The sequence below is a fragment of the Topomyia yanbarensis genome, chromosome 1 (genome assembly GCF_030247195.1).
Source record: "Topomyia yanbarensis strain Yona2022 chromosome 1, ASM3024719v1, whole genome shotgun sequence".
NCBI lineage: Eukaryota > Metazoa > Arthropoda > Insecta > Diptera > Culicidae > Topomyia > Topomyia yanbarensis.
In genome coordinates, this window is record NC_080670.1 from 21110094 (window position 1) to 21133596 (window position 23503).

Below are 23503 nucleotides of genomic sequence, written 5' to 3' on the forward strand. Positions count from 1 at the left end.
TATAGGACAAATCGCAAAATTCAGTACAGGTGTGTTTTTCAGTGCCATTTAACAACAACCATAGAAAGCGGTAGCCCCTAGGGGCAGATCACTCTAAGAATGTATAAGAAATTTGCATCAAATTGAAAAAATGCATTTAATTTCCATTTTTGCATCAGCTTTGCACTGCCTCGCAGAAAAGTTTGTTTAACAAACGTCCTACGCTGATCTACTTTGTCCGACGTTTTGTTAAATGTAGGGCTAGTTTTTCTGTATGGTTTTGACATCTTACACGCAACACAAACAACATGGCACGCAACGCAAAAACATTGCACGCAACGCAAAATACATTATGAATTTCTTTTTTGATGAAAATAAATGCATTTAATTTCGCTGATTTTTAAAAATGCATCACAAGTGATCTGCCCCTAGGGTAGCCCTCTTCCTAGGATCCAAATGAATGTAACAGTGTTATGTAAGTAAGGTTGTGTGGCGAAACGAAAACTTTGTACATTACCTAAGTCAAGGAACTGATGCATGATGCACGATGTTAAGCTGGTACGGATAAGCCGTCGAAAGCGGCGGCTCCTCGCAAAAATATCGTTGCGCCAATTTCGCCAAAACACTAGCTACACCTTTTATACACGGTTCCAACCACTCATTTACAATTTGTCAACCCTCAGGCCCAGGAGCAATTGGTATATCCCCCGTATACTTGCGCATATGTCAGTGGCGCAATAATCGCAAATGCGATAACAGTCCCAACTAATAATATATTCAATTCAAAATGATCGCTAGCATTGACGAATAATTGTTGTCGAGTGTTATGTCTGTAACTCTGTACTATAAGTACCATTTGGCGTAAGGTATGAAAATACTTTCGAATGTATTTAGTGCAACCTGTTTGAGTAAACCGAGCAATCGGGTGGATCGTACATTTGCGTACGAAACATTCCCAATACAAAAGAAAGATAAATGCTCTAAAAACCCACGAAACCATTTGTCAAAATATGCATTCATTTCGATTTTAATATGGATTCAACCAAAGCTCCAAAGAAGGAATCAACATCTATGTTTGAATAAACCGGGCAGACGAAAAGATCACAAGTTTGCGTGCAAGAGTTGCTTGGAGTACAAATTCAAAGAACTGCTCATGTTTGAAAGAAGGAACCAAGTCCTATGTTCGAGTAAACCGGCTATACGAGAGGATAACAGGTTTGCTTGCGAAAGGCCGCCGCTTTCGACGGTACATCCTCAGCAGCTTAACACCGCATAAATTTCTTTAATTAGGTATGCGTAAACCTTTGGCTTAACCACAAATAATAAATAAAAACCATAACTTTTCTGGGGAATGGGGCATTCTGGGGAATGACTTTCTGGGGAATGGGGCATTCTGGATAATGGTTTTCTAGGGATTGGTACATTCTGGGAAATGTCTTTCTGGGGAATGGTACATTCTGGGGAAAGGAATTCTGGGGAATGGCTTTCTGGGAAATGGCTTTCGGGGGAATGGTATACAACCCCAACCTCACATTAGCACGGTCTCAGCCAGCGATGCCACATGTTTTTGTGAAATGTCTGTAGAAGAATAATTAAAATGTCTGCAGAAGTCTGTAGATGGTTGTGTAAATCCTATTTACACTAGATTATTACTTTAAAAGTAAGTTGAAATTAGAAAACTATTGTGAAGGAATCGCTCGAATTCGGATACAATTATTCTAGTGCAATTTTGTTAAACACTGTTACTCTTTTAAAAGTCTGTAGATTTCTGATTACGTCTGTAGGAGACCATCAAAAGTCTGTAAAATACAGACATATCTGTAAATCTGGCACCGCTGGTCTCAGCTAATGGAAGTGAACCATTCCAATGAATCACTCACATATGAATATGAATGAACACTCACTGACATGAAAATAACTCCGACCAAGATAATAAATACATACAGGGTGAAGGCTATGATAAGACGAGACAACTTAATACGGATACAGGTAGGAACATTTTTTCTCTGCATGAGTGAGGCTGTCATTTTTTTCGATGAAACTGATAAATCAAGAGGATATGAAAAAGAAAAGAATAAACAAATGACGTTTTTCTGTTAATATAAGTTTTGTTTTGGTAATAATTATTTTTTATTAGTAGTTTCGAGATAAAAAGTGTCCCTAAGTAATCGAATCGGAAGATCCGAGGTGAAACCCGGCCTTTTCTCTCTTTTCATCGTGCGCCAAAGAATCGGGATGCTAGTCCGCATGTTTATGTTCAGTACCAGGGGCCAGGCGGCCATGCTTAATTTTACAAGTATAAAATAAATACACTCAAAAATGAGAAATGTTCCGAACCTTTCTTTCTCTTTATCTTGAAGCAGTGGTCTCTGTATTTTTAGTTTTCTTGCCTCTTTTGTACCCTGGTGAATAATTGTTGACAGATGACTGTATGCAGCTAGCGAGGTTGGCAGTGCAGCCATTTTCTCTGTCATATTTAGATATGTTGCTATAATACACATAATAATGGCCGTTTTATTAACTCACATTTCGCCAAATTGTATATGGAACTAATCAATCCAACATTTTTATCACATACAGTCGTGATTCGCTGGTTGGACACTTTTTAACTCCTGTCGTGTTCCATTAACCGTCTATTTTACTTGTAAGCTGTTATTTGTTTCTGTCTTTTTCGTCTGTTCAGGTTTGTTCTAGTGGCTTATTTACTACACAAACACACAGCGAATGTGGCCATCACAGGATTACAAAGAACATTCAATCGTGTGACACACCTATTTGACTTTAATTTGACTCGTAATGTTATAAAGATAAGGTTTTTGAATTTTTTTAAGAATTGTTAGATTAAGACATCATTATTGGGGCCGATTGCGGCCTGTTAATGGTTTACGTTTATAAATAAATAAATTAAGAACCAAAATAATAACACAAATGATCTGAAAACAGTGAAATTCTCGTGTTTGAGCACAACGAAAACTCGAATCGAGTGCCCCTATTGTTGCACAACCATTTGACTCAATGCGTTAAACAAAGATGGCAGACGCTGCTCTAACCAACGGCTTCAAAGGGTGATACGAGAAACATGGCGAAAATAGGCTCATCACCCTATTTCCAGAATGATTATATTTTTCGATAGTTCGTGAAATGAGCTTTCAGCATCCGTATAGATATTGCATCTATCCACAAACAATAGCAGTTTTTAAATTCTTTCTTATAGAATGTGCAGTTGGGGTAAATTGACGGTGACGGACGCTGGGCAAGTACTATTTACAATGCAATAATAAACTCGAAAGCAAGAGAATCTTTTTCTTGTGTCACTCGTCAATGCAGAGGATATTAACATCGGCCAATCGCCTGAAGAATTTCGAAAATTTGGTTTTGAATATGGAGTACACGTCGAAGTTAAAATGCCGGGGTATTGAGACTGTAATATAATGGAAAGTGGTGAATAATACACAGTTTTATTGAAAAAACAATCGGCACATTTCATAAGGACCACTGATGTAATGGAATTTCCATTTGAATGCTTATTTTCTGGCATTCCGGCAACCGTTGGTGGCTTTTCCGCGTCACAGATTTTTGTCTCTAGAAATGTAGATAATGGGTTAAACATTTGAATAAAATTCAGAGATGTTGCTAATAGTCTGCCCTTTCATCATTCAATAGATTGCAATATCTACCAAAAATCGGTAAAAAATGAAAACTGAAAACACCACCAACTAGCCCCGGTTTCCTCTACTAGAATCTATGGACACGCGTTGATGTACACAGTCTCTTTAGTTGATATTTTCAACTTTCCAGTTAAGCACAATTTCAATTAGTTGAGCATTGCTTTTCATTACAAGCGTTTCGATTGCATTCATTCAATTCCTTCGCCAGCTTTGTAATCCAACGCCCGATCACGAACGGTAACTTTTCCTTTGCTGGCAGCGGAAAAATTTTCTCCGTTCCGTCCGCCCAATGGTGGAGGAAAATTTCACTTTCGATTCACCGTCGGCACGGTTGGTCCTCGCCACCTCGCCCAGGGCCCTGCTCTGTTCTCTGCCGCGTGATGTTCCGTTTTTCCTCTATGACTGTTGCAGGTTGGTAGGTGGGTAGCTATCACCGGGCAGCGCATATTTTCCACCGGCATTTTCCATCCTGATGGGCGCTCCGGTTCGAAACAGTTCAGTCGTTCGTTGACTACCGTTCCAAGCAGATCGGAACGGGCTACAACCGTCCGTTGGATGTTAGGATACAGCGAGGAATATGGGAATTTTTGGTTCGCTACTGCTGAGTGATGGTTGGAAAAATAAACGGAAATTAGCGACCGAACAGGATATTTAGCAGACCGTGCTATTCGTGTGATACTCGGGGCCGTAAAGTTTTGTGATTGAGGAAATTACATTTGGTGAAACAAACCTTTGTCAGTGCCATTAGCGGAGAAACAATGAGGAAATTAAGTAATTGTTGACATAATAAAGTGCAGACCGGACAATAGTTATAATGGTGCACCACGTGCATCGTTGGATCCTTGTTTCGTTTCAGTGTGCGGAGTTTGTTTGTCCGGCGCCGGATATTGGTGATACCTGTGAAATGGTTGCAATGAGGAAGAGTGAACTGCAATTAAGTAGAAAGTAAACAGTTTGTAAATTTTTCTGAAGCCTAGTTCTTCCACGTGTGCGGTGATAGCAAGCGAAAGGATCAATCATCTGAGAACGATGAAGCGAGTTATTTCAGTAACGTAGGCTAGTTTGAAAGTGTCGGTATAAACGCCTCAGAACAACCTACTGGCATCGCCGGTCTAATTGACGCTAGAAGTTAGTGATTACGGACGAAGTGGTAAGTTGAGTGCTACGTTTGGGTTTGCGAAATTATCACTTTATCTGAGAACAATTTTAATTTCTCGATATTAACTTAGTGTCCTTAAAAAATCCGGCGGAAACTGGTAAAAGTTCTCATCATTGAGGAATTACAGGATTTCGGTGAAGTGTCTTTTATTAAGGGTTTATATATGTAACCGTGGAAATTTTCATATGTTTTCTCACATTTCCATGGCGATCTGAGCACTAGAACTCAAACTACAGCTCTTAATAGCACGCCACCTCTTGAGTGCGTGCGTGTATACTTCCAACTATGATCGAAATTATCTTAGTATTGACTTTTTCGAAAAGTAACTTTGCGGCGAACAAGATATTTCGAAAGCCCTTGAACCGATCGAACCCCAACATTTTCAGGAGTTATTGAAAATCTCAATAACCAGTAATTGACCGAAAGAATTTCAATTTGAACCATTACTACTATACCTTTTGTCTAAAATCCAAATGAAAATTCTCTCAAAACCCGATTTTTTCGGAATCATTTACGTCAATTGTGTTAATTCATTAGAAATATTTCATTGCGTTGAATTCGAATTTCGTATTCCTATGATATTATTGAATATTGAATATAATGCAAAACATAAATTGTAGCCTGCGCAATTATTGCAATCGATTGATGTATAAAGATGTATATGTTATCGCTTTAAATTCAAAGTTATAGGCTGAATAAATGCCTATCACGCTTGCTTGCCCTGCTTCCACTTATCGTTTGATAATGCGACAAAATCTGCAACAGCCGTGTTGGTCCATGCAGGGTCGTGGCAACGCATGCTGTTTACGCCTTCAATTCGCTGTTAGAAATCAGCGTGCGGTCATTGAGAACAGACGTCCATCTTCAGCATTCAACTTGTGTACAATCTCTAACAGTTTCGAAGGTAGTTGGGATATCCTAACCAGGTGCGCTACTGGCATGTTTTTTTGTGGCTGAGTTCGACAGAATTGACAGCGGTTATTCCTCTACCCAGTCTAACTAGTCCGGAACCGGTTCGGACTTCCAGCATGAGTTCCAGCTTAAATGCATCAACCGATAGAGTCGGAATAGGTTGTTTTCTTTGAGCAAGATTCCATACTGAATCTATTCAGGATTTCGAACCGGTTCCGGAATGGATTTGACGGATAGTTGGGATAGGTTGGTGTGGCGGCGCTAGTGTTTATCGTATATTAATGTTTACACACGTTTTTTAAATATTTTTGTTCGATCATGGATGTCTGTTCTCTGTGATGCCGTGTTGTTCATCGTGTAATAACTTAGTTTCACATGGTGGGCTATCTTTTTTTCACGGCGCATGTTGCTGGGTACTAATAGTACAAGATGCGGTTTTTTCTTCGACAAAAACGAAGTCCAGAACACCTTTTTATTTCATTTTGTTATAAACAATTGTTTAAAAAATATGCAAAATTATAACGGATCGGAAAAATTAACAAACAGTCTGTATTTTAAGATAATTTCATTGGTGGTTAGTTTGTTAAAATCGGTTTATCAGCTCGTCCATAACATTTTTTTTAAAATACACGGACTAAAATCTTCAAATGTCAATATTTTGGAAATTTTTTTTTTTTCGTGGAATTTATCTGAACTTGATTTAGCAATGCCAAATGCTACTGAAAATTGGATCATGCATGAAATAGTAATTTCTCCTAATTTGGGTGGCCTGTTTAGGAAATTTTGACACAATAACGAATTTAGCAAAAGTTTGGAGAATTCTGCTAGGTCATGCATTGGGTGAACCACTATTACTGAATCATACGCCCAGAATCATTAGGTGCCCTTGATTTAGCCGTGGTCACTTAATTTAGTCGTGCTAATCTTAGCAGGACATTTTTGATGCGATACTTGGATGTCAACACATCGCAAAACTGGATCGATAATTGAATGTTTATCCTACCAGAGACCGAAATTGGCACATTCTAGGGAATGGTTTAATGCATTTAATCATAATCTCAGCTGGACGTCGGTTGGCTGCGGTGGCAAAAGACGTTTTCGCTGCTATATATTTATGCATAAAGCAACATAGGGCGGCGAGGGGTTGTTCATATACATAGGGTAGAGGTTGGTGTTTTGCGAAAATGGAATTATATTTAATGATGGTGTTTGCCATAAGTGTTTGGTTCATTTCGAATGGTTAAGGTTGCAATTCTTCAAAGTAAATTAGCTGAAAATGCAAAAAAATATATAAGAGTAGACACTCGTCAATTCATCTCGACCCTACTAAAGGATCATCCATAAATGACGTAGAATTTTTTCAGTGATGTTTAACATCCCCCTCCCCCATTGTAGCATTTCGTCAAAACCCCTAAATACCCCCTGGTAATTACGTAGCCTGAAGGTAAATCTCCCCGCCCCTTTTGACCGCGTAAAAAATTTAAAAAATTAAAAAACTATGTTAGTTAGATGAAACGGGTAAAGCTACGTAGCATGATATGACCCCCTACCCCCTGTCGTCACACATCATCACAAAATACAAAACTCCCCCATATAATGCTACTTCATTTATGGATGATCCCTAATCATTCCATTTTCTGATGAATCAACTTCAAATATGAAATAAAACAGACACCATTCCATGAGATCATCCATTTATGTAGTGATATACGTTCCTTAGAAATATATTAATATTTTGTAGTTATTTGCATTCTTCAAATCGACGTATTGACTCGAAAATATAGCTTGTTGACAATTTAGGTCAACGTGCATGAAAGGGTCATTCCGATACAGCACAAATTCGTTAGTTGGGGGTTCGCTAGTTGGGTGTTCGCTAGTTGGGGCATGCCCCAACTAAAAGACACTCTTATGTCAAAATTGAAAGTCAAAACGGTATTGACATTTAAAAGTCATTTATTTCAAGGGACTCATTGGTTGATTTCTGTGGAGATCTAAAAAAACATACTTTAGAGCATGTTCAGGAGTGTTTCAGTTCTAGATTCATAATTTTGACAGTTCTATTATATAAAACTGAAAATTTTAAAACTAGAACTTGCTGTCCCCAGCAGCAGTTGTAGCGGATGTTCTATTCAGTTTAAAATTCATGTCTCACCATTCCTTCAGCATTACTGCATTCAAATTTATTTTTCCCCAGTCTATCGGGTCTAAGTATCTGTGCTGAAAACTTTGCATGTATTTAAAACACAGTTCTAAACGTGTTTTAAAATCAGCAACAAATAGAACGGAGTCGTATAACAGTTTTAAATTTTAAAACAAAACTGTTCGAAATTATAAAACAAAACGCTCTGCTGGGGATGTGAATGTTTCAGTTCCAGTTCTACTTTGAAACTCCTATACAAAATAAAACGCTCCTGAACATGCCCTTAAAATTCAACAGATTTTTTTTTGGAATTTCTATTCCGAAAACAAAAAACATGAAATTTGTAAATGTGTTAGGTAATGCGCTTCTTTTATTTAGCATCAATTAGTTTGTGTAGCAGAGATGTTGATTGCTGACTTCTTGGAGGTTATCCCTGATGTATTCAATCACATTTTCAAATGACTTTAGCTAGTGTCAACTTAGTATGCTTGCGCTTCATCGTTTATTTTTCAGCGGCGTATCCATTTCCTTGTTATGTGAAAGAATTGTAAAAAATGTAATTAATGGCAAAGAGAACACTAATGACATTCTTTTTCGTACAATTCATCATTAAACTGGTAAGAAACAACCAACTTTCGTGAACCGCAAAATATTTGTGTTTGTTTTTTATCGTAAGAAAACAAACAATCAGCGTTTCCCTCGGGTAATTTTTGCCAGCTGTCAGTTGCCCCAATTAACGGATATGATTCGCTAGTTGGGGCGCAGTCGTGACCCAACTAACGAATTTGCGCTGTATTAAAAATCTCCGATGATAAAACGACCGACGTACTGATAGGGAGATTATAATTTTCTTGTGTAGGGTATTACATTTTAGCTTAATAGTATTTTAAATATGTATTTTAAATAATGTTTTATATAGCAATAATATAATATAGTAAATTTAAGTTTTAGTAATATAGTTTTATGGGTTCACTTACGTTTAGTCGTTCAACCTGTTCTTCGTATCAGATTGACACTCCCGGTAAGTATAAACAGCAATGTATGGTTAGTATCTGACTTTAAGGTAAGTTTTAGCGGTATCACGTTCGCAGGATGGCTTGCATATATCCTGTTAGGTAAGGTTAGATAAGCATTTTTGCAATTTTAAAGGTTTTCAGGAAGAAATTCGGTAGTTATAATTAATTGCTCACCCACTCAAAAGTGGTTTCTGCTACTCACCGAAGTGACACTTGACAGATGTCTATACCTGTCATGAGCCCAGTGGGTTTGTTTTCTACAGCTCGGGGACAACTTGACAGCTCCCATATATTGAACTAACCCGGTCAGTGTGGCAAGCAGAAAGTTAGCAAAAGTTGAGCAAAGCGAAATTGATGCTGCCAGACTTTCTGCGAGCATTTTGCGCGATTTGTGCGAGAATTCTGGCAACGAATTCGCTCAAATGCAACAACCGTTGCTGACAGAAGGGGTTAAACCAATCGATGCTGCTCACTTTTATCCAGAATCCAGTCAGAAATGTACGGCCAAGATCTCTGCACGCTTCCTGTCACATCTTTGTCAGATGTTTTGCTCGATTCGTTTCGACTTTTGTTTCGGATTTCTCAATATTTGAATCTTTAGATTTTTTTTATTGTGATAAAAGATTCAACTGCCCTGAACACGAAATCGCTGTGGCTTGTTTTAAAAGAGTTGTGACAGATTTTGTGTATGTTATTCCCCGCTTTTGAACCTGTATAACTTTACTATGGACAAAAAATGCATCTGCTATTCTGGGCAGGGAATTCTAGAAATATGCATAAGCATTCCAACGGAAGGCTGGAATAGATTACATGGAGAAAAAAAAAACATATAGCTGACCTATAGACACTCATAGTAATACACAGCAAAAAAAATCTTGTGATATCACATCAAAATCGATGCACATCACTCTTTAGATTGAGAACTGTGATATTACACGATTGGGCGCTAGATTCGATATTGTAATATTACAAGACTGATTGCTATACTGAAACGACGTACGCGAAATGATGTAATAGCAAAGATGTGTTGAAGAATGATGTGCTTGACACAACGTTATGACGAACGATGTAATAGCGAACGACGTAAAACGAACGATGTGAAGTGAACGACGTAATAGCGAACGATGTAATGGCGAAGGGCGTAAAATGTTACGATGTAATGGTCAATAAGGTAAAATGGTGCAAAATAAACGCCGAGCCAAAATTTGCACCCCATAAAGCTTGATTCAAGCATCTGTAATTTTGTCAAATCTTATTTTTATTGGATGTAAAATTCACAGTTTCCAGCTTCGAGATGTAGACATTATAAGCTTTAATACTATACAACGAAAATAGCTTTTGAACATACAAATTAATTATTTTGGAAAAAGGATATATTTTTTCGAAAGTTTTCTAAACAAAAAATTTTAAATTCTGAGGACAAAGTTTGAAGGTTTTAATGTTATACCTGCGGGTCAAAACCAGTGTTTAAGTAGATTTCTAGATGAATCAATCAAAATTTAAAAATGTCGTAACATATTTTGTTTATGAGCAAAAATTTAGCAATTTGTAGATCCCAAAGGTACTTTTTATGCAAGTTATCATAAAATTAAGTTAAAGTTTATTAATTCGACAATAGGGTCGCTAAGTATCAAAATTTTAAGCGTGAAGCTGTAAAATTTTCATCCAAGTATAAAGGCTTGTGAAAATTACAGATGATTGATTCAAGCGTTTCTGGGCGCAAATTTTTGCCCAACCTTTACTTTGCACTTGAGCAAAATCGATCGGATGCCATAAAATAATGCGAAAAGGATGAGATATAAAAACCTGACCAGCCAATCAAACAGATTTATTCTCCATTACAACGGATTGCCTTTTCGAACGAACGTAAATGATTTCTGGCGAAAAATTTCAGTAGGATATGAGTAACAAGGCGAGATTCGTTTTTTTATTTTCTTTTCTGTTAATAACTCAATCGTTTCAACATTGACTTTAAGCGACTATTCTGATCAAAACCGTAGTCTTTCGATCTGTACTAAAATTAAAGGAAAGTTTTATAGTGACGTAGTAATAACCGATAATGAAAGTAAACATAAAGAGGCTTTCAATATTTCACCAGATGAACTTAATTTCGAGCGTGCTGGATAGATTTCACTGCAGATTTTATATATTCCGATCACGATACTTATAAAATTTCTTTTCAGCAAGCTCAATTTATATTTTAAACCTAATGTGCTTCGGATTTTTTACTACATATGCATCTATCTGAAATATTCTTCAATCAATTTCTATCAAATGTACCTTGGTAGAAGTTCTTCAGGATCTTCAGGAACAAAATGGAAGTAAATTGATTAACGTTTTTTTCCTACACATGGTATATCTAACTGGGTTTTAACCCATTATGTCCTAGCGTATGAAATTTCATACGCAAAAACAACACATTTCTGGATCATGCTTGTTATACAATAAAGGCGTTTTTAAACTTCTGGTCTTCTTTTGAACGTTAATTAATACTCTATAATTTATAATGTGTACGCTCATTAATCTTTTTTTTATAAAGTTCCATTGTGTTTTCGAATGTCAAAGTTGGACAAACTTCAAACCAAAATATGAACAATACATACTATTAAATTTCTCTTCTAAATCACTAATTCTTGTTTCGGATTGGGAACGAATGGCCACGAGAGATGTGGCTCAGTGCGAAAAAATGGAAGAAATTAGTGAAACAATTGCGAAAATTCTGCTGGTAGTTCAAGGTTTGAAATTTCATACGCTAGGCTGAACCGATATCTTTTTTTTTCCTAGGGCAAAATTATTTCCTCTTTAGGACCCGGAGGGGATTCACAACTTTCTCGCTGATTTTAACATTGAATCAGTGCATTCAAGGTTAACAAATGCTTAATACGTTGCAAATCATGCCTGGTTCTAACCAGAATATTTTTTATGTAAATTCTTGTAAGAAAATGTTCTTTTTCGTAAAATAATTGCAAAAATTGAGGGAAAAATGGTTTGATGCAACGAACCAATCATGAGACGAAACGGCACGAAAAAGGAGAGATGTGTTCAAATCATCAAAAAACAGGTAAATGAATGATCTCGCAAAGTTGAAGATATTATTCGATTTTATGCTAAATATAAGGATATTAGCCGAATTTACTCTGTAATAATTTTTTGAAACCCTATCAGCCTAGCGTATGAAATTTCATAGTTAGTTTTTTGCACAAAAAAAACGTTCCAAAGTGGTTATTTTAGTTTTCCCATATTTAATTCGGCATAATATGAGGGCTCACGAAGTATTTTATAAATTATCAAAAGTTTTAACATCGCTGGGTTATAATGGGTTAAAGAAGTAGTGAAGACTGGGGCAAATTGATACTGTTTTCGTCTTTTAAGCAATACCTCACATGATATAGGTAGACAAGGGCCGCTCTGCGCAGTTTTTCTAACGTGAAAACTTCAATCGGAACCTTTGCAACCTTAGTTAAATTAAAAAGGGGGTTAGAGCATTTTGTCATCCATATTTAATTTTATCATTTTCTCATCCATCTATCATTAATATTCTACAATAAATTATTCCATTCGTAACCGAACGTTATACCGAGAAATAAGTGCGTTTTGTTCTCTCCGGTGTGGTTTATTGTTTTAGGCAGCACGAAGGTTCTTACTGTAGCAGAGACTATAGTAAAGCACTACAAATAAACAGTCCCATGAGTGATATTTATTACCTGTAAGGAATTGTAGCACAAATTGTTATTGCAATGCGCTACCTCACGAAACAAAGGTGAATCGACATCTTTTGAATCTGGTTCCCAGTAAAGTTCAGCCGGAAATGAGCAGGAATTACATTTTAAAAACAGTTGACTGAACAATGGCCTCTCCTTACAGTGATCGTATTCCTTGACTTATTAAATGGAATCACGGATTTGATTACTGTTTTACAGTAGAATTGCAGAACTATTATCCCCAAAATTCATTCATTAAAGCACTTGCTATTGTGATGCATATTCCCTGTGTGAAACATGGCTAACTTCTAATATAAATCTCAACTTCCACTACTCCTTCAATAGAATCAACCTCCCTTCGACGCCAGGCATCGAAGTTGTCGCTTGTCAAACAACAATCAAAGGCAGAGATAAGTTGAACAAAATTTGATGAAAGTTAAGAGACTTGGTCACTGGCGCCGTTATTCAATTTCACCAAGATTAGTCCGGATTCCGCCCCGACACAGAAGGTCTACCGCGCCGCGTCCTCTGACGACACCGCGAACGATGCACTGTCTTGATGGTGGAGTTCTCACTTGCTCTCTTATCATGTAACAATTAAGCCCCAGGGCCAGACAGAATTAAATTCAACTTGTTGAAGAATCTGCCAGACTGTGGTAAGAGACGCTTGTTCAATTTATTTAATAAGTTTCTTGAGCGTAATATTGCCCCTCGTGACTGGAGGCAAGTGAAGGTCATCGCCATCCAAAAACTAGGGAAACCAGCCTCCGACCACAACTCGTATCAACCGATTAAAATGCTGTCCTGTATCCGGAATCCAGTATCGCTGTTTGAGCATTGCCTTGGGTTGCATGGACTCGACCCATACGACAAGTCTAGAAGTGCTGGCGGGCGTCCTTCCGCTTAAAATCGATCTTCGTATTGCGTTAACCGTGCTCATCTCTGAGATACTTCTGATCCAACTGTACTTTTCGACACATCCATGAAGGAAGAGATTTGTGGAATCCTGGATCACATTCGCCCACAAGTGATCCCACATATTTTTCATAATAAATACCATCAAGTCGACTGCGGTAAAATGTTCTGCACTGGTGGATCAATTCTTAACGGGTTCGGTATCTACAATGAAAATGTTGCCGTCTCATTCAAACTCAGTGATCCTGCTTCAATTTACGTCTTAGAATTAGTTGCCATTCAGTATACTCTTGGGATCATTGACACCTTGCACGCAGACCATTATTTCATCTTTTCGAACAGCCTCAGCCCCATTGAGGCCCTCTTTGCGGCGAAATACGGCTTTCCCTTCCCCCACTAACACGTGCGGTGTACTTAAAAAAAAAACGAATAAGCAGCCTCGCTACAGCATCTTGGCCTAAATGAACAATTTATAATAACAAAAAAAATCAATTTTTATCGAATGTACCTTGCTAGAAGTTCTTCAGGGTTTTCAGGAAAAAAATGGAAGTAGATTGATGTATCGGTAAATTTCAGAAACATTAGTTTTGTTGGCAGTTATGTTTAGTTTGTTAATCTGGAAACACGATTTTCATTAAATTCTATTACTCGAACCTCTCGTACTTTACCTTATATGAATTTTCTATCATGTGATACCTGAGCGTTTTTACACTAGGAATAGGGAATTGAATAATTTATTGATATATGCTATTTAATGAAAAAATAATGTTATTGAGACTAAATGTCCAAAACTTTAATGTTTCTGAATTTTACTGATAAAAATCCATTTCCAATTTGTTCCTGAGGATATTCCACGTTCAACGAGAAATATTTAAAAAAAATGATTTGGGGATAATAGAGATTTATGCATGAAAATGTTTTAATATTTGATATAAATGACAAAATACCCTAGAACCAAACCTTCTCGTAATCTGAGTAAAATCGCAATGGTTAATTCCTGAGATTTTTCACACCACAAAAACCGTATAATATGAGGCAGAGCAGAAATATTATTAAAAATAGGCACAAAAAATGGAGACAAATTATCCCAAATTATCGACTGTTCATATTTTTCAATAAACGTACATATTTCCAATCAAATACTAAGATTCTTTCCTTTAAAAAGTATAAAACAAAGTCTCCTGAGAGCTATACATGCTGCCGTTCTACGCATAATTGTCCTGGGTTACTTTTTGAGCATTTCCACTTTCTTTCATCAAACAGTCTTTTTCAAAGTATATTTTCACAAAACAAATCATACAGTTTGTTCGCCGTGAAAAAATACCAAGACTGTTTGTCTCATTGTTGAATTTTCTACGCATAATTGTCCAACTAACAAAAAGGCTAAAAGAGAATGCAATAAAAAAAGAAAACCGAGCAGCATGCCAATCCATCGCACGAGTGCAACAATCTATCTAACCAAAAGTGTGTAAACAGATTAGAAATTGCTATATTTATTAAGGTTGAACAGAGAATGGGCAAAAATCGAAAACGAAAAAAGCAGTTTTTTCCACACCATGTGTTTGATCTTCATAAAAATCAATCAGCAGTACTGTAACAACATTCTACATAAGCTGATACGAAGATCTAACACAGTTAAATTTTGTTTACCATTGCGTAGTTCTTGACCATCTATTAAACTTTGTCAAATCCACCACCGTTTGAAATCATAATGCTAGAAAAAAATACGCGCTCTCTAGCGCTGCCAAGCAAGTGAATCCTAAATTGACTTTTTAGCAGCGTATAGGACTTCTCATCTCCAAGTACTTTGAAGCCCAAGCGCCGCATAGTGGAGATATCCCAAACTAATCTGCGACATAACTCCTTAAAAATCTCCTTACATTGTGTTTGGCCTACATAAATCTTGAGCGTTTTTTCAAAACGTCATATCTGCAATGAGTTACTCTCTGTTTATACTTTCTCTTTCGATTTTTACGGCGTCACTATAACACTTTTCACTTATTTTACAGTACAGATCGAAAGACGGTGGTTTTAGCTAGCATATTATGCAAAGAGCTGAGGGATAAATGTTAAAGTGACCGAATTATTAACAGAAGAGAAAGTAAACAAAGAGAGTAACTCATTGCAGATATGACGTTTTGAAAAAACGCTCAAGAAATATGGTGTTGATCCTATTTACTGCCTCGGTTTTTGGATTCACTTTTCATAGAGTGACGTTTTCCTCAATTCTCGACAAATATGTCAAATGGTCCTAAGTGCAAATGAGAGCCTCTCTTTGTTTACTTTCTCTTTCGATTATTGCGGCGTTAGCATAAAACTTTTCAAAATTGTTTCAGGATATATCGAAAAACTCTGATTTCGACTAGCATATTATGCTAAGAGTTAATGAACAAACGTATAAACGGACGAGTTATTAGCGAAAGAGAAAGTAAACAAAGAGAAACTGTCATTTTCACTTAGGACCATTTGTAATGTTTGGCTAGAATTACTTAGATGGCTCTAAACGGTATGCTAAATTAACTGGTGCAGTATGATTACACGGATGTAGTAATCGGTCACTGTTCTATAGAAAGTTCGATAAAAACTTTTTTGTCTTCTGCCCCACCTTAACTAATACGTAACACATGATCAACATGTCTTATGTAACCAGTTCCGTAATACTCGTATTCCTAAGTTATTAAAAACATATAAGGTGCAAAGCCCCAAGCTGTTGAAATCCGGCCTAAGAGCTTACTCATAAGAATCTGGTAACAAAGAATACATTCAAGAAGTAATTAGTGCAATAGGATCTCCTACTGAAAAACAGCCGATATAACGAGAGACGGCACTGAACTTGGCCAATACTCGAAAAAGGACACACCTGTGCTGTGCACCAGCAAATGAATTTATCACACCAGCACAGAAATTCTTCAGTATGCTGAATGGCTAAATATAGAACATTTTCGTAAACGGCGCGCGAATCTTTACGTTGCGCTGGAGAATACTGAATCGCAATCATTTTCGTCGTGAGTTAATCGTTAGCCACGAAAAGCGCACTTGTGTTGCTAAAATCGATGTTTTTGTTGGGAGATTTTCCTCACAATAGTATTAAGACTAACCGCATAAGGTAGAACGCTCCGATTGAGGCAAATCAACAAACTGGCGCTCTGGACTAATAAACCGTGTTTGCTGATAGTAACCGCTTGTAAGCAACCAATCGTTTAACAGCTCATTCTCCAAATTACCGGAAGAGCTCGGTTAAATATTCAGCGCCAGATCGACCATCGTGCAGGTGTCCAGCCAAACTGCTATACGACTGTAAATAGCAATTAAGTTAGTTTAAACTCATCCTTCACATAAGCATATCATACTCACATTGTTGATGCTCTTTTCGGATTTAAACTCAAAAACATACGAAGCAAGGATCGGAGTCTTAGCGATCAGCTGATTCGCAGGTTTCATGTTTCTCATGCTGCACATCATTTTCATCATAACTACTTTCTAAACAGCAGCACCAACAGGTTTCGTCCACAACAGTCCAGCGATTATCCGGATGCATTATAAACTATTAACGAATGGCAATTACCCGTCCAGTCACCCTCGAAGTAATGCAACGAATGTATCTTCAGGTTAGAGATATACGGACTGTATGACCAAAGGTTGATCAAGAAGGCTGTGAAGGCGTTGCGAACCAGGTATCTAGCCATAAATTCTTGCTTCTAGATGGTTGGATGAACAGCTAAAAGAAATTAATAACAGTGAACGAACACACTAGTAATCAACGAAATACTCACTGGAAAACTTAATCCACTTATTATGTTTGGATCTATATCCGGGATCAGTCGGAAGATATTGAGGGTGCCAGTCTCACCGGTAGCGAGCATGAAATGGCAAGTTCGTGAAAACCAGGTCTGCTTATTGGAGAATATTTTAGGCTACTGTGTTTGTCCGATTTTATTTCAGTACTCTAACGCACACACAATACAATAATTAGTAGCAAGAAAATTAACAAATTGTATGAAACATTTCCATGAAATTTAATTAAAAATTGATAATAAATCAAAACGAATTCGTGCGAAATTAAATACAAACCTCTATGATGAATAATTTCGCGAAAGCGACAGCAGAGCAGAGACACACACAACAGAATACCATCATCATTGTGTAAAAGTGACTGTATTCTAACACAATATCGCGCAGAGACAATAATGTAGCGTCGATGCGTGTAATATCACAAAACATTTGATGGAACGATTGATGTGCATATTTTTGTTTATAATGTTGCACCATATCGTGTGATAACACAAATATATTATTGAACAATTTTACACCGAAAAACAGAACAATCACCCAGCAGATTGATATTACATGATTTCGAAGGCAAGAGTTTCGTACATCATTTTCATTGCAATATCATACAAATACGGAGGCAATATCCATTAAAAATGGTGTAATAATCTCATTACATAGTTTTATGTGATATCAGATGATAGATGTATAATTGCGTATAAAACAGCACAATATTGTGATTGATTTATCATTACATCTAAATTCCATGCGCATCGATGGACATCGCATCAGTTATTATTACAATTCTTTTTGCTGTGTAGACCAGCGAAGGTACTTTTATCGAGCCAAACGAACTGTCAAAATCCGGATCCAAACGAGCATGACGTCATACAATGCAAACAAGCAGAACAAGTATTGCGATTTTAATTAAAAAAAAAGTATTTTGTTATTCACAATAGGCTTCACTTTTCATGTTCGTATTAGTATTTTTCAATGCTGTTTAGAAAGATATTTATTGTGTTCACTATAACTATACAAAAAGCATCAATCAACTTTGTGTTTTTGAAGAAATTGGATTTTTTTCTTTTCCTAATTTTTTGTTGCTCAGTGTAAAACGTATAACTTCTCTATTGATTCATATATTGAACCACTTGAAAAATTATGCTGATAAAAACAGATGATCGAATACAGTTGAGCACGTTCGAGCCTGCGCATTTTTGGCTGCTGCCAGTTTAACATGCTTATTTTTCTAGTTGCCAGTTTTGCGGTTTTTGCATCCGCGAGTCTATTACTATGAGTGTTTATAAGCTGACCTAGTTCAAACAAAATGCAACAGAATTGTATCACATTGTAACAAAATTGTGACACATTGTAACAAAATTGGCTTTCAACCCAAAACTAGTATGAATAAATAATAATCCCTAATCATGTATTTAGTGGTAAAGGCTAATAATCAGGGAATGTGAGATTATGAAAGGTGTGCACGCTTACCTAATAATCGCTGTCGTCATCACAAGACCATGCAGGAAGCCAATGCGCACGTCGCCGGTGTGACTTTCCGAAAATGGCGAGCTTCTCAAATTCGTCCGTGTCTCTGCGCCCCGTCGAGCCGTTTCTATCGTCCGATGCGTTCCGTCCGACACTAGAATTCAGGTTCTGCTTCCTCCGTGGCCGCACGCCGCCCACAAACAGTTGTTTTACTTCCAAGCTGATTTTCTCCGTATGATGCAAGGCCTTCCGTGTTTGGGGCCGCTGGAAAGAGGCACTGTCTGAGTTTTCAACTGTTTAACCTCACTTTAATCCCTGAAGCAGTCAGCAGCGTAATCACTCCAAAACGACCACGCGGAATACCATGAAAAGAAACACTACCCGGCTCGCCTTCTCGTGCGGGTGCGATTGCCACCGTTACTGGCCAGAGAAGTATCCAAAACTGATCGGGTAAAATTTCACGCCCAGACACTTTTCCGATCGAACACTACGTTTCTTCAGGTGTCACTTGCGACAGGGAATACTTTCGACGTCGATGGAGCAAATTGGTGGCCGCTTCTTTCGCGGTTCCTTGAGACTGTCCGCGAGAACTTCCACGCGCTTATCGCCTGCAAACGGACACCTCTGCCTTACAATCGCCGGCTCTAGAGAAAACTCAAATTCCTCCTTTTTTGTTTTCGTGGTAGCACACCGGACGGACTTTTTTTATTATTCTAATCCCTCCGCGGGAAAAAAGTCGCCTCCGACCGTACTCGATCCACCCTTTTCTCCGACTAAACAGCGGGGAGAAACACCACCGCTCTCGACCGTACTCGGTCAACAGACTACCTATTTTTATTTTGTCACCCGTTCTTCCGGGGATTTGTTTTCAAGCAAATTGTGCAGCGATCTTTTGTTTTCAAGCGGGCTGTCAAATGCTTACCTTTTGCAGTACACACTAATCTCCTATTCCTCCCTTTTAACATTTAAACATTCACACATTTTACTGTAACAAAAACTTAGTAGCATACCTGGTGGACCTGGTGGCTATTCCAATTACATTCGAATTCAAACTCGGGTGAGCTGCGTACAAGGCAATCGATTTACCAACTACGCTATGTGCGCACCCTCGTTAATTTTAACCCAACTGTTGTACTCAAGATGGACGTCTGTTCTCTGTGGTCATATTTTCCGTCAATTCAATTCAAATTTAAAAGTGCGGAATATCTGCTTGAAGGAATCATATTCAAATACGAAAATCGTTTGCACGGTTCCTGGTAAAATCTTGTTTACCAGACGTCAGCTTACTGGCGCCGTGGGCAAACATTTCACGGCGTCTTTCAAACTACGATTAACTCATATTCCAGGTGAATTCACTTGATTAAGTTCCACGAAGGCACGCCTTTTTCCTTTATATTCCACACATTGAGCGTCCTATTTACGTAAATATCCCACCGGAAATGGGACTGCTATGAGTAGAATTGTAACACATACTAGACGGTGATCCTGGCTCTCGCCACTACCCTATTCTCAGGTAAAGTCGAGATTCACCTAAGGAACACAACGAGATAACATCTTTCACAGGTTTACGCACAGATGAGAATATTTGAGCAATCCCGTCCGGCTGGGTACTGGAGGGGTACTCTCCTTACGTAAATCGTGTTACACACAATGTGTTTAACACCACCGAAGCAAAGCAAAGCGAGAACGTTAAGGTTGCACAGAGAATGCGTAAAATTCGCAAACGAAAAAAGCAGTTTTTTTCCACACCGTATGTCAGATCTTTACAAAAATCAATCAGCAGTACAGTAACAACATTCTACATACGCTGATTGATTTTTATGAAGATCTGACATACGGTGTGGAAAAAAACTGCTTTTTTCGTTTGCGAATTTTACGCATTCTCTGTGCAACCTTAAGGTCTTTGATTATGACTAATGCTTTACGGGAATATAATATTTTCCTTGACAGGTTGCATAAAACCACAGATAACAGACATTTAGGCTAGAACAAAATTTTCATAAAAAAGTGTAAACTTTGAAATTGACAAACGTTGGAAATTAGTGTTTCACTATTACCACCTCCGGAATTTTTTGCTATGCGAGTTTGACAGTCACATTCCATCTGCATCGCATCAATCACTGCGCCACCTACAAACAAAGCTTGCCAAACTCATTTCAGTCGTCTGATTTCTTTTGAATTTCCAGTAGCACACATTTCGAATCCAGCCTGAACGTCTGTCATCTGTGATGAAACATTCTAAATGCTTATGGAGGCTTATGTCGTTTTTGCTTGAAGCGTCAGTTTTAATTTTATTTTCAGTAATTCAGTTTTTTTTTCAGTAATTTTATTCAACTGCTGTCAAAATGTATGAATTGTTGGGGTTGGAGTTAGAACCTGACTCAGTTTCGGGGTCAAGCAAAAACGCCATTAGCTTTAATACTTCTGCTCAAAATAAATATGTTTGTCGTTCAACTTCTGCGAACAAGACAGCCATTGGCGGACTTTGATTCTACACGCACAGTACCTAACTGCAACTGGGTTCGACTAAATATTTACTTCAACATTTACGTACCTCAAACAAACTCTGACTTTTCTCGGCTTGCTAAAGTTAACAAACGTGTTACTTTGCTGAATTAAAACTTTCTCAAAACCGACGCTATCCTGTAACTGCGTAATGGCAGCGTAATTTTATTCATCCACGCTGTTCACCACTACCTTTGTGTGCCGTACAAGTATTTCATTTTAACTCTTGCCTAATCATTGTTACGGATTCTTGGGCTCGGCGTTGGAGGGAGATTCTTGGTAAAAGTTAATTAACTTTTTGTGGAACAGCAATCGCAAACTCTAAGGGGGATGTTTTTCAAAATTAAAATTATATCAGGGGGTATTCACCTGATCGGATTGGTGTCAGTTCTCGAGCTAGGAAGTTGAATGGAATTTTGATAGTTCAGTCGAGAACGACATATCCCATACCGATTCCTAAAACAAATATTGTCACAAATCAAAAAATGTTTTACATAGTTTCATCGAGGAATGTTAAAACATTTCCATAAGTTTTGTTGGGAATTAGCATAATAAAACGACGAATATGAAGTGAACATTCCATTTCATAATGTGTTATAATATGACCAGAGCTTACCACCCAATTTACTTGTTTGCATTGTGACGACTGACATCTCCTATTTTTCGCACCACCGAGAGCTAACAGGATCGCATCCAAAATGATGTCCAATCTAAAATTTTGCTGAGGCTTATCACAACGAACACGGACATTCAATAACAAGAATCAAAAGCTCATCAGCTACGGATCTCCTTTGTTAGTTGCGAGAGTAGCTGCTGCTTTTATCGCTCCATCCGGTCGGAGGCCAACGAACGGCACATCGTACATGTGTCGCTGAATGTGGTGAATAAAAGATTAGGTGTTTTACCTACGTTTGCTTTCCTATACTAAATACTCACTATTGTAACGTGTGTGGAACGAACTTTCCATGACACTCGAATGATGTTGACAGTGGTATTGTTAATTTGCGGGTTATTTCTCTTCTTCTTTCTTCTTCTTCGCTGCTGTTTGGCTTGTTTGTGAAACAAAGCCCAAAATGGCACAGCATATAAAGCTATATTGCCAGTTAATTTTCGTTTATAGTCCAATGGACTTTACTTTTTTGTGACTAACCGACGATAAACTCGCAGCGCCACAAAATTGGTCCACCACAGCACGAGTAATTCGCCCAATCAAGGTGAAAAAAGAGAATTATCTAGCACTCGGTGAGAACCAACATGTCGACACGTTGAAAATTTCAAACAGGAAGTGGGGTTATTTCTCGTGTTGCTTTATCTTTTGGAATACCGTCGAAATGATAGTGGTGTACCTAAATGCAGAGTGTATGTAAGGAGAGTGAAGACAACTGTCATGATTATCCGTCAGTGATATTCCAAACGAACAAACGACCTGTCAAAATACATGAATTTGACTCGTTTGGAATGACACTGACAAATAATAATTGTTCCAATTTTGACAGTGTCGTCACTCTCCTTATATGCACTCAGCCTAAATGGTGTTTTGAGGTTATGATAGAATTTTATGATTTGCACGCATTGAGATGTTTGGGTGTCTAGATGATGAAGCTTTCATGAGAATAACAGGTGTATAAGCTTAAATCTGTATAACTTAAATATATTAGATGGCGTTAGTGAGCATATGTAGCTACCATAGAAACGTCATACTTTTTTGTGGGACTTCGACACCTGTTTACATCAATCACTGCACATCATCAGTGATTTCGTATTACAACTTACATTTTCCCTTGCGTAATTATGTCTAAGTTTGTGCCACAAAAAGAGCATATGCGGGAAGCTCTACTTTTTTGCTTGAATTTGAAGAAATCGGCTGCCTAATCGCATCGAATGCTTGTGGAGGCCTATAGTGGCAGTGTGTTATCGATAAATAAAAATTTTAAAAGAAAATAAAAAAAATTAAAAGGAAACTGAAACTGTCAATGCTCACCGCTACCACCAACAACTAATCAAATAACGCCGTGCTTTGCGTGGAAAAAGTCCAGGTTATGAACAAAGACATGAAAAGTCCCCATCGCAAAAGTCAAAAACGGTCCAAAACTGCTGGAGACACTCAACTAGGTGGTGCTACCTCATCCCGCTTATTCACCAGACCTGGCCCCTTTCGATTATCATCTGTTTTCATCGATGGGTCACGCGCCCTAAGAACAGCACTTCGATTCGTATGAAGACATCCGAAAATGGCTTGACGAGTGGTTTTT

At 37.8% G+C, this 23503-nt stretch overlaps 1 protein-coding gene across 1 annotated transcript in view; it reads left to right on the forward strand.

Moving 5' to 3' along the window:
* The first annotated feature begins 4154 nt into the window (after positions 1 to 4154).
* The window catches only part of LOC131693746 (5-hydroxytryptamine receptor 1A), a 47469-nt gene continuing 28120 nt past the window's right edge, over positions 4155 to 23503 (forward strand). The window contains exon 1 of the mRNA XM_058981866.1: positions 4155 to 4797. The gene's annotated coding sequence lies outside the window, so the exon portion shown is untranslated. The remainder of the gene's footprint in view (positions 4798 to 23503) is intronic.